This window comes from Echinops telfairi, unplaced genomic scaffold, assembly GCF_000313985.2.
Source record: "Echinops telfairi isolate 266 unplaced genomic scaffold, ASM31398v2 ScPeMD7_443;HRSCAF=831, whole genome shotgun sequence".
NCBI lineage: Eukaryota > Metazoa > Chordata > Mammalia > Afrosoricida > Tenrecidae > Echinops > Echinops telfairi.
In genome coordinates, this window is record NW_022104341.1 from 56,921,618 (window position 1) to 56,934,417 (window position 12,800).

General features: G+C 49.2%; 1 protein-coding gene across 3 annotated transcripts in view; it reads left to right on the forward strand.

The window, feature by feature from the left end:
* The window catches only part of GNG12 (G protein subunit gamma 12), a 180,202-nt gene that overhangs the window by 99,587 nt on the left and 67,815 nt on the right, over positions 1–12,800 (forward strand). Inside the window, exon 1 of one of the 3 annotated variants that reach the window (XM_030886138.2) lies at positions 409–432. The exons of the other annotated variants lie outside the window; for them this stretch is intronic. The gene's annotated coding sequence lies outside the window, so the exon portion shown is untranslated. Of the gene's footprint in view, positions 1–408; positions 433–12,800 lie in introns of those variants that run through there. 3 annotated transcript variants of the gene reach the window in all.

The following is a 12,800-nucleotide window of genomic DNA, read 5'->3' on the forward strand; positions in this document are numbered from 1 at the left end:
CAGCCGAGTCAAGGCCGCCAGTCCTGGCCTCCGTTTTGAGGGAGCATTTCCACAAGGGTGCATCTCCACTGAGTATGTTTGCTTCACGTTCCTCTGGCCAAGGCACGGCTTGGGCTGGTTTGCTCCGGTGCGGCGCTGTCTGCCGAGTCTCCTCAGCTGACGGAAAGTCAGTGCCACGTGGCTGCCAGGGTGTCAAGCCCTGCCCTGCGGGCTGCCCTCTCCACTTCTGCTCCCACAAGCTCACCAAGTGCTCTTAGCCGTGCAGCGGGCACACTTCGCGGGCCTGACACCGGGCTGATGCCAGGGATATAAAGAACGTCCAGAGTTACTGCCTGGGTCAGCAAGCCGGCGGGGTGAGCAGGCTGTGCCAGTGCACTGCCATGGTGCGGTCTGAGGAAAGCAAGCAGGCCAGGCCCGTTCACCATTGCCCAGGTGGGTGCCCTTATTCGGAGCCAGGGTGGAGTGGGCAGGAGGTACTGACTGCTTGGCTCTTGTGTCGCCAGCTCCCTCCCCAGACCCACTTGAGGGCTGTTTGGCGTGGCCCCTGCTTCTGGCTGGGTTCTCTCTCTGGAGGAGCTGAGCCTTGCCTAGCACCTTTCTTGCAACTCCCCCGCAGTTGCCAGCGCCTCTGCTGGAACGAGCCCCACCCCGGGGACAGGGCTCTCAAGGGAGGCAGTGCTGTCGCTTCCACCACAACTCGATTCGGATGGACAGGACAGGGTAGAGCTGCCCCTGGGGGCTCTGGAGACTCCTCTTTCTCTGTGGAGGGACTGCCAAGCTGGTGCCCGGCAGCCCAGCGCGTAAGCACTACAGGACCAGCCTTCTGGCACGAGACTGCGGGCGCCCAGTGGGATTTGCCCTGGACCTCCTGCTTTCCAGAAGGGAAACCGGGACCACTCAGTGCCTCACCCACACCCACCCCCTGCAATGAACAACACTTGTCCCCCAGCCCATAATCCAGGATGGAGTATAGGTGTCTGCTTTGCAGCCCCACCCCCAGGGTAGGTGCGGTGTATCATCCACTTTGGGGAGCATTGTTCTAGACCCGCAGTTTTCAGCCTGTGGGTCGCCACCCCTCTGGGGGTCGAATGACCCTTTGACAGGGGTTGCCCGGTTCATAACAGTAGCAACATTACCGTGATGAAGTAGCAACGAAAATCATTTTATGGTTGGGGGGTCACCACCACACGAGGACCTGTTGCGACGTTAGGAAGGTTGCGAACCACCACTCTAGACTAGGCTTTTCTTCAGTGTGGAAGAATTCTGCCTAGTGGGCGGGGGGCTTGTTGCTGCGTAAAGGGCAGCGGAGGGTTGATGGGCCTGGGCCCCAGGAGGGCAGGGACAAAGGCTCCAGGTGCCCCCTCGGCCCTGCTGCTTCTCACCTTGTGGCCATTTCCGTCCTGTGCTCACCTTCCAGCGGGGGAGTGGACGCAGGCTGCTGTGTGGGCACCTGCGTGACAAAGCCAGGTTGGTAAGAGTGCACAGGACATCCTGCGCTCTTTGGGTCTGTGTGGGTGTCTCTCTCTCTCTCTCTCTCTCTCTCTCTCTCTCTCTCTCTGCCTGTTTTCTCACCCTGGCACACACGGAGACGGAGGGAGATGCTTGGGCCAAAAGGCAGTCCTTCCCCAAGGTTCTGCTGGCCTCCCCCCGGCCAGGCTACCGCAGTGCCTCGTGGCTGACGGAGCGGCGTTGGGCTAGAGAATTGTCGAGCTCTACATGCAGATTGCCAGGTGCCTTGCCTCGTATGCCATTATACAGCACTGTTGAGCAGCTGTCTGTTTTTCGCCGCCACCACCCAGCCAGCTCTGAGCCCCTAGAGGGCAGGCGGTGTTTATCTCTCGCCAGTGCCTGGCGCACACACTGCACATTAAGTGTATGTGGGATGAATGGACACCTCTGCCGTTCTGTCTACGTCGTCCTTTCCTTTCCCCTGCAGGCCCAGCCCAGCGGGTTGCTCCGTGTTAACGTTTTAGCATCTTGATGGTGTCAGGGCGGCCGTAGAAACAAACAAACCATCCCAGGAGCCGTGTCCGAGGACCGAGTTATATTTAGCACAGTTTGTTGGTAATTATTGTTCATCATTATGACCCTAGGACATTGTAAAAGTCTTCAGGGTCCTTGACTCATCAGAGGCAGATTAAATTATTCACTCAGCAAACATTCGGAGCACCTGACGGACAGGACTGGGCTTTGGCTCCACAGGTTGACTGTAGAGCATTCATACTTTGTTCATGTTGCTTCGTGAAACATTAAAAACATAAAGAAAAAAATTAAGGCCCTGTGGTAGTTACATAATTTTATGTCAACTTAAAGATATAAAATGAAGGGGTGGAGCCTAGCCTGCCATGCCAATCAGGGCTCACACCTGATGGTGCCTCCTTGTGGGTGTGACCTCCTTGTAAGGAGGGTCCTGGGAACCTCCCCTCTCTCTCAGCCTCACCTTCCTGTAGAGGAGCCATGTGACAGTACTGCCAGATCCTTGTGATGGATCACAAGACTGTAGCCCCCTCCCCCCCCAGCCCCCACCGCGATGTTCCCAGGTTCAGCATCATTGCGTGTGGCTTCATGGGTCTGAAGAGGGACTTAGAGACTAGTATCAGACTTAGGGACTTGAATCTGCAACTGGGCTGGGGATGTTTGCTTGACATATAATTGCCTCTTGATATAAAGCTCTCTCGCACATAGATGAGTGTCACTGGATTTGTTTCTCTAGTTTACTCGGCCTAACACGGCCCCAAGGAAGCTGAGCCCCATCTAAGGCCTGTAAGCCCCATGTGGGCATGTCTTTCCAGCTTGTGGGGGTAGATGCTGTTAGAAGCCAGAAGGTTCTGCGTTCAAGTGCAGGAGTGGGCTGAGCCACCTAATCCTGCCCTCCAAGTGCCCACAGGAAGAACCAGAGATTGCCCTCGGTACATCCAAGACCTCTCAAACCCACTGCCGTCGACTCAATTCTGACTCATGGCAACCCTAGGTAAGGTTTCTGAGGCTGTAAATCTGTACAAGAGCAGGCAGCCTTGCCTTTCTCCTGCAAAAGTAGTGCAAACTGCCCCCAGACGCTGTTCTGTTTGGACTTCTAGTAACAGAAAGCCTGATTTGAAATGGCCAAGACCAAAAAGGGATTTATTATCTCATTTTAAAAGTTCATCCCACTCTGTCCACCGCCATTGAGCCATTGTCAGCCACCAGCTAGCTCTCCTCATAGGTGCAGGGTGGCTGCAGGTATTCCAAGGTCTCATACCAAGGCCAAGGCAGACAAAGGAGCTTTCTTAAAGATGCAAGGAGACTTCTAGAAACCCCCAAGCCTAGGAGGTTCCCATTGTTGGCCAGGAAGAGGTCATGTTCTCACTCTGAAACCAATCCCAAGCAAATGGATGAAGCCATTTGTGTGGCCGAGACCAGCCGGGACTTCAGATGGTCCTGGTAGGGAGGTGAGTGTGTTTCTCGCACAGGGAGGAAGGGGGAGCTGGCCATTGAGTGTCAGGCTTGAGTACCTGTTGCCGAAGGAACCAATAAACACCGTGCAGGGCTCCAAGGGAGGCAGCAGCTGGGCCTTCACCGGGTCTGCTTCTCCTGGAGCAGAAGACAGGCAAGTCTGCTCCCTGTTTAGAGGCTGGTGCCCCTGGGACACGCCAACAGGGCTTCCTGGAGACAGCTCCAGGTTGTGAAGATGTGTAAGAAGTAGAGGAGCACCATCAGTTGTTTTTTGTTTGTTTGATTTCAGGGAGACCCCTCCGGCTGTGAAGCCTGGGTTGGAGGGGCTGGGGCAGAAGTTAGAGACCAGCTAGGAAGCTGGTGCCACCCTGCAGTAATTGAGTGGTGACTTGCTCATAGCTCCAACCAGGGGCAGTGGCAGTGGGGACATAATGCAGCCGATTGATAACCCTTGAGGAGGCCGAGTGAAATAGGAGATCCATCCATGCTTGCAGGGTAGACTGTGCTCCAGGGGAGGGGGGGGGTTGTCAGTGGTTAATTCTTCAATTGAGCACCATGGCTTTCTCTTGAGGTGCGTCTGTATGGACTCGAACCTGTGACCTTTCAGTAGCGCTAAAGAATTTGTTGTTTAATGCGAGGAAGACTTGCACTTGCTGTTGAAGATAAAGGATCGCACCCTTCACTATGGATTACAACTCAAAGTAAAGACAACTGAAATCCTCACAACTGGACCAAAAGGTACCATCGTGATAAGCAGAGCAGAGATGGAAGTTGTCAAGAATGTCTATCTCACTTGGGTGCATAGTCAAGGCACCTGGAAGCAGCAGTCAAGAGGTCAAACCGCATTGCATTGGGCAAATCTGCCTGCACAAGGTCCGCTTTGAGTATTGAAAAGCAAGGATGTTATTCTGAGGACTAAGGTAAGCCTGACCCAAGCCACAGTCATTTCAGTTTCTTCATATGCGTGGGAAACTTGGACATTTGCTAAGGAAGACCAAAGGAAAATCATTGCATATGAATTATGGTGTTGGCAAAGAATAGTACCAGTACCATGGGCTGCCAAACGAACAAACAGATCGGTCTTGGAAGAAGTACCGCCAGAATGTTCCTTAGAGGCAAGGAAGGCAAGACTCTGTCTGACGTACTTTGGATGTGTTACCAGACCAGTCCCTGGAGAAGGACATCACGTCTGGAAAGTGGGCAGTGACAGGAGGAAGGCCCTCAAGGAGGTGGGTGGACACAGTGGCTGCAACCATGGGCTCAAACATAAGAACACTTGTGAACACGGTCCAGGACCAGGACCGGGACCCGGCAGTGTCCCGTTCTGCGGTCCATGGAATCAGTGGCATGTACCACCACCAACAATAACAAATAATCATAATCTGTGCCACCCAGGCACTCTTGAGTTGGAATTGACTCTGGTTTTAATACGAGCAGGATTTGGAGATCGGAAAGGGAGTGCAGTGCAGGGACTCCAAGCTGACTCCAGGGTGTCTGGCTGGGGCAGCTGCCAGGCCGGTGGTACCAGTCCCTGGGCTGGAGACCACAGCAGTAGGCGGAGACTTGTGGTTGGGGATGGGAGTGGTGAGTTCAGGTGTGACCGGACCTTGATGTGTGGGAGGCGGGTGAGGTCAGAACTGAGTGCAGAGGTAATCAGCAGTCAGATCCCCCCAGGGCTTTGTGAGCCCTGCTAGAGGGTGGATTTGATCCACCTAAGGGTTTATGCAGAAGCAGTGGTGACCTAGCCTCTGGGGTTAGGCACCAGCTACGAAAGGTTCTCTGAAAGATTGGTTCGAATCCACTGTGAAGGTGCCTCAGGAGAAAGGTGTGGCCATCTACTTCCAAAAGAGCAGCCCTTGAAAACCCCAGGGAGCACCATTCTCTGCCACCTGTGGGGTCCCCCTGAGTCAGAGGCTCAAAGGCAGCTGGGATATTGGGAGTGGTGAGCAGAGAGGGAGCATGGGAAATGCTCTGAGCAGAGTCAGAGAGGCATGCAGGGCACAACAACATGTTGTGTGTGGCATTACAATAGGTAGCCTAACCAAAAAACAAAACAAATCCACTCATAGCAACCCTATAGAACCGGGTAGAACGGCCCCCCGTGAGGTTTCCAAAGCGGCAAATCCCCACAGATGTAGCCTGCCCCATCTTTCTCCTGCAGAGCATCTAGCAAGTTCAAACCACCCCCCTTTTGGTTGACAGCCTGGCCCTGGAACCTCGGGGCCACCATGGGCTGCCTCAAGGGGAGAAAAGGAGGCTCGGAAAGGCAGGGAGATGTGGGGGCGTGACTCCTGCCCTTGAGCCTCGCAGCCTCAGCAAGTGAAGTAAGTGATGACCTGCTTTTATTTTGGCACGGTGCTTGAGTACACTGCCACACTTCATGCTCACTGCCTGTCTTGCTGGGCAGCTTTCTCCCCAGGATGGCAACAGAGCCAGAGAGCAACTGCCCCAGGGAGGCACAGCGGTTCTGAAGCAGTTCTCTGTTCTCCCCACGCAGGCTAAACCCGCTTGCCCCCCTGTGTAGCCAAGTAGAACTGTGCTCTGTGGTTAACTTGGGGTGACCGCCCCCCCCCCGCCCCTTGATTTTATTTGTTTATTTTTAATTTCTAATCATTTTATTGGGAGCTTTTGCAGATATAACATTCCATAGTTCAATCACATCAAACAGTATTATACAATTGCTGCCACAAGCAGTTTTGAAACATTCTCTCTTTTCTTGAACTCCTTGATATCAGCTCCCCGTTGTCCCCTAATGCCCCGACCATACCCCCAGGAAGCCTTTTTTCCCCTTCCTTATAATAGGTTTTTGCCATATTTTACACAATTCCAATCTGTCCATTCACATACAATTCTATTGTTTGATCCCATCAAGTGGGTTTATACAGTCATAAATGCTATCAGCTCCCCATTCCCCCTCCCCCCTTACATTACTCCTGTTCCTCTCTCTGAAGGGTTATCTGCCTTGGCTTTCATGTACCAAACGACCTTAAATATACAAATGAACATATGCAAGTCTAACATGATTAGTGAAGTAAAACAAATAAAAACCATAATAGTAAGGGGAGGAAATAATGGAAGAACTAGAGCATAGTTATGTGTTTCATCAGTGCTATACTGGACCCTGAATTTATCATCCCTTCCATGTGGACCTGCTGTAAGGGACGGTCCCATTATCTTACAGGTGGATTTTGGGTCTCCACTACATCTACACCCCTTCACATCGATTTGATTGCTTGTTTTTGAACTTCTGATGCCTCTTCCCATCTTTTCGACACCTAATGGTCACACAGTCTGGTGTGCTTCTTCCATGTGGACTTTGTTGCTTCCCTGCTAGATGGCTGCTTGTTTAACTACAAGCCTTTAAGACCCCAGATGCTCTATCTTTTAATATCTAGGCACCATCAGCTTTCTTCACATTTGCTCATGCAGCCATTTTGTCTTCAATCTTATCAGGAAGGTGAATATCATACAGGGCCACATTATTAGAACAAACCATTCTTGCACTGAGGTAAGATTTAAGTAGAGGCCCAAAGTTCATCTGCTTCCTTGTTGCATTTGCATATATATAAATATATAAACAAGCACACCTATATTTATGTATATATTTACATACACTCGCATGTGTTTTTTCTTCTTGCCTCTGTTTCATTTTTTTCCTCCTGCCCCACGATCGTGTTTACCCAGGATTCCTCTCAGATACAACTCGATTGATCAAACATGACCTGAAAGGCTACACCCTCCTTGCCATCAATTTTAGAATGCTTACTGTTCCCCTGTACTCATCGTTGTTAGCTCCCCGCTCACCTGTCCCCCAGGAACCATTGAACCAGTCGCTGTCTCCATAAGATTGCCTATCCTGACTGTCTTGTATTGATAAATACCAAAAAAAACAACAGCAACAGCAAAAACCATACAGAGAGTCACAAGACTAACAGGGATCCGGCATAGAGCAGGTGACTATCTCTCTGTTAAAAGAGAGAGCACTTGTTATGAACCATTGGTCCAGTTCCCCTTTCCTCCAGAGCTGCATATCCCAGGTCCTGCTTGCTTGGCACCCTTTTTTGTCTTCAGCATTCATGTCTAACAGGTGAGCATCCTAAACATCCCCCATGCTGTTCCTGCAGTCAGGGATGCCTTTAGACATTCAGTGTGGCCCCCTTGTGGGTAATCCCCAGCCAGTTCAGATGGCTGCCAAGTGCTGACCCCCGAGTCAGAAGTCTATAAATGTGAAGGGTCCGTGGCTTCGCTCCCCTCTTGATTTGCCCCCACGGGCATGGGTCAGACCGGCCGCTCTCCCAGGGCTGTATCGTCAGTGCTGCCCCGTGGGGAGAGGAGGTCACGTCTCAAGCTGAGGCTGGTCCTGCAGTCCTCTCTGGGAGCAAGCTGCTCCAAGCAGGAACATCACCCTCAAGGATTACCACCCAGAATGAGGTCTACTCTCGCTCGCCCTGTCCTGTACAAATATAAACAGTACCCTCCCTTTGGTTTTCTTCCCCAACACCTCTGTGGGCCTTAAAGGCATATGAGAATGAGGAAAAGATGCCTTTCAGCACAGGTATCTTTTATCTGTTTACGATGATGTGTGAACCATTGGGTTTGGTCTGTCCTGAGCCGGGAATTGTGTGTTGTGTGGCTTCTCCCTGTGCTTGTTCTGCTGTTTGAACTTAGCTCAGTGGACTCGTGTACTTGACCCTTTGTGTTTGGCTATCTTCACTCAGCATTATAGCCTCCAAATCTTTCCAAGAAATCAGGTGTTTCAGAGTTCCATCACGATTTTTTAGGGATGTGTAGTATCCCATTGTGTGCATATCCCATGTTTTTTTTATCCATTCGTCTATTGATGGCAATTTCAACTGCTTGGAATTTTTTGCGGTTGTAAACTGTACAGCAAGACATTGGAGAACAGATGTCTGGCCGTGGTCTGTTTCTTACTTCCTCTGGGGATCTGCCCAGTAGTAGAGTTGCTGGGTCCTATGGTAGCTCACTCTCCATCTTTTTTAGGTACCGCCAAATCGCTTTCCACAACAGCTCTACAAGACCACCAACAGAGACCGAGTGTTCCTATCTCACCACACCGCCTCCAACATATGTTGCTTCCTGTTTTTTATCTTTGTGGGTGCTAGGAGGTATCTCATAATTGCTTTGATTTGCATTTCCCGGGTGGCTAATGATCTGGAACATTTGCTCATCTGTTTATTGGCCATTCGGATTTCCTCCCTTGTGAATCTCCTGTTCAAGACTTTTGCCGACCTCCTCAGTGGGCTGTTCCTTTTCTTCTTGTTGCAAGTTTGCAGGGTTCTGTAGATTTTAGTAATAAGCCCTTTGTCTGATATGTCACTACCAAATAACTTTTCCCAATCTGTGGGCTCTCTTATTACTCTCTTGATGCATTCTTTCAATGTACACAGTGTTTAATCTTTAGTGGGACCCACTTGTCTATTTTATCTTCCTCGGGGTGTGTATCCTCATGCCCCGATAGCCCATGTATTTCCTGTGCTAAGGTTCTTAGCTTTGCCCCAATTTTCTCATTGATGATCCTAATAGCTTGGGGGTTTACCCACGGTCTGGGATCCACCTTGAACTTGTTCTTATGTATGGAGTAAGGTAAGGGCTTGTTTCATTTTTCTGCAGGCTGATGGCCATTTTTTTCCCCAACACCATTTGTTGAAAGGGGCATATGCTTCCCATTTGATATTTTGGGGGCCTATGTCAAAGATCAGTTGTCTGTGAGCTGCTGTTTTTATTTCTGGTTTTCTGTTCTTATCCATTGGTCCGAGTATCTGTCGTTATACCAGTACCGTGCTGTTTTGACCACTGTGGCTGTGTAATAACTTTTAAAGCCCACCAACTTTGTTCTTCCTCTTGAGGAGTTCCTTGCGAATTCTGGGCTTCTTCCCTTTCCATATGATGTTGGTAGTCAGTTTTTCCATTTGCTTGAAAAGTGATGCTGGAATTTGTCTTGAAATTGCACTGAACTTATCAAGTGCCTTAGGCAGGATCAGTGCCTTTACAATATGGAGTCTTTCGATCCAAAGCATGGGATATTCTTCCATTTTTGAAGGTCCCTCTTGGTTTCTTGTCATACTATTCTATAGTTTTCCTCATCCAGGTCTTTTGTTTGTTTGGTTAGGTATACCCTTAGATATTTCAGTTGTTCTACCTTCTTGATCTCTTTGTCTGTAATCCCCTCAGTGGTGTATAGCAATACAATTGAGTTCTGCTTGTTGATCTTACATCCTGTCACTCCTACCATATTCCTCTATTGTTTCCAGCAATCCTACTGTGGAGCCTTGGTGATCTCTGTTTATAAAATCCTGTCATTTGCAAATAACGATAATGTCACTTCTTTGCCCAGAAAGTATACCTTTGTTATCCTTCCATTGCCTTATATTATTAGCTAGGACCTCCAGGATGATGTTGAATAGAATTGGGGACAATGGGCATCCTTGTCGAGTCTCATTTTCAATGGGAATGTTTGCGTCTTTTCTCCATTGATGGTAACGCGGGCTACTGGTTTTTCATATGTAACTTTTATTATATTGAGGTAATTCCCTTCTATTCCCATTGTCTTCTATCTTCGTGAGTGTCTTTATTAGGAATGGGTGTTGGATGTTGTCAAATGCTTTTTCTGCATCTTTGATATTATCATGTGGTTCTTGTTCTTTTTCTTGTTCATGTGATGGACAATGTTGATGCTTTCCGGATGTTGAAATATCCCTGCATCCCTTGTGTGAATCCTACTTTGTCATGAGGAGGGATTCTTTTTATATACTTTTATATTCTATTGGCCAAGTTTTGTTAAGGATTTTTGAATCTATGTTCATTAGCAATATTGGCACAGGCCGGTCTTCTCCGTCACCTCTGGGTAGACTTGAACCTCCAACCTTGCTGTTAGTAGCATGTTTGTTCACCATTTCCACCATGGGGGGACTGTGCACTTTGGTCAGTGCTCTAAGACTCCACCCAGGAATCTTCATTCATCACTGGCCAGACACTGAATAAGTGCTCAGGGCATAGAACTGAGCAGAACACCGTCCAACATGGGAGGCAGAGAAAGGTGAAGATAGTGGTGAAGCCTGCAGGTGGTAACAAAACTTGGCGTGACCTGGGCCCTCCAGGTGCTCAGTGGAGGTGGAGGTGCCCCCACAGACTTGGGCGAGTTGCTGGGGGCTGGCCTTGTCCTGTACACTTCTGTTCTGGCTTGCTTGATCTGCAACCCTGGCTGTAATGATGCAGATGACCTCCAGTGGTGGCACTTGTCGTGGACCATCATTTTCTAATAGACTCTAAGCCAAACTCGCTGCTATTGAAGCGATGACAACGCAGTCATCCTAGAGGAGGGCCTAGAACTGCCCCCTGTGGATTTTTGAGACTGTAATTCTCTATGGGAGGAGAAAGCCCATCTTTCTCCCACAGAGCGGCTGGTGGTTTCAAACTGCTGTCTTTGCAGTTAGCAGTCTAACACGTAACTACTAGGCCACCTGGACTCCTTGTAGTAGAGCATGGGAATATTTGAAAGCAAAGTTTAAAAGAATAAAACAGGTATTCATCACCCTACGGTAGTGCCAACAGCAAAGCACTCAGCTATGAGTCTAAAGGTTGGCAGTTCAGAACCACTCCTTGGCTCTGCAGGGCAATGACCTAGCAACGTGCTTTCATAAAGATTATAGGCAGGAACACCCAGGGGGGCAGTGCTACTCAGGATCACATGGAGTCACTATGTATCCCTATCAACTTACCAGCACCTATAACAGTGCAATAACAGCTGTGTACTCAGCAGTGTGACATGTACAGGAGACCCGGAGGTGAGTGGGGACAACAGCTGCTTCAACAGGGAAAGTTGCTGGAAGCTTTGGTATGGATCAGATTTGAGCTGCCTTTCCCAGCCTTGAGATGTTTGTAAAGACAGCAGGGCCATGAGTTGGCACTTGGTGTCTAACGGGACCTGGCACACAGAAGGCCTGCACTGAGGATAGCTGGTATTCTTTGCAGCTCAGGTTACTGGAAGGATTAGACGAGAAGAGGAGAGAGAATGTTGCTAAGATAAAGTGACGAGGTTGTAGGCAAGCGTCCGTTGCATGAAGATTGCACACAATCCATTGTGGTTGTTTTTGCTGTTGTTAGGTGCCAGCGAGTCAATTCTAACTCAGACCGGTCTTACACACAACAAAACAAAGCATGCCTTTGCCATCTTCACAATTGTCCGTAGGTTTGAGCCCATTGTTGCAGCCACTGTGTCAATCCATCTTGTTAAGTGTTGTCCTCTTTTTTGCTGCCCTTCCACCTTACCAAGCATGATGTCCTCCTTCAGGGACAGGTCTCCACAACACGTCCAAAGTACGTGAGACAAAGTCTCGCCATCCTTTTTGGCACTCCATGGTGCTTTTGACAGCCTTCACCAGCTCCATAACTCATATGCATCCATCCTTCCGGTCTTCTTTATTCAACATCCAACTTTCACGTGCTTATGAGATGGTTACAAATGAGCATGGTTTGGGTCAGGGGCACCTTAGTCCTCAAAGTAACATCCTTTTCAACACTCACCAGAAGTCTTGTGCAGAAGATTTACCTATTACATCGCACCATCTGATCTCTTGACTGCTACTTCCGTGAGCCTTGATTGTGCATGCAAGCAAGATGAACTCCTTGGTACCTTCAATCTTTTCTCCATTTATAATCATGTTACCCTCTGATTCCCTTGTGAGGATTTGGGTTTTCTCTACAGCGAGTTGTCTTCCGTGCTGGAGGCTGCAATCCTTGATCTTCTTCAGCAAGGGCTTCAAGTCCTTCTTACTTGCAGCGAGCAAGACAGTGTCCTCTGCATATCACAGGTTGTTAATAAGCCTTCATCCAAGCCTGACTCCACATTGCTCCCCGGTAATGCAGCTTCTTCAGATTTGCTTAGCATTTAGATTGAGTGAGGATGGTGAGAAGATAAACCCTGACACACACCTATCCTCATCTTACCCAGTGCAGCTCTCCCTTGTTCTAGTCACACAACCACCTCTTGATCCATACGAGGGAGTACCCCCGGCCCCCCCCCAAAAAAAAAACACACCAGAAAAAGCTCCACTGGGCAGAGCTTTCGTAGTACACATATTTTTCCTGCTAGGCGAGCATCGAGCAATTCACTCTGAGTTAGTATACCCAGTGGCCTGACCTGGGAAGGCTCTTTCTGGTCACAGTGAATTTTTTCATAAAAACAGTTGGCTAGAACCTCATTTTTTTGTGATGGCTGACTTAAGAGAACAGTGTGCAGCTGTGAATTTTGAAAAATATCACAGAAACTGTTGTGATGTTGAACACAGCTCACAAGGACAGCGCTACGGGAAAAACACAAGTGTACAAGTGGTTTTCTCGTTTCAAAA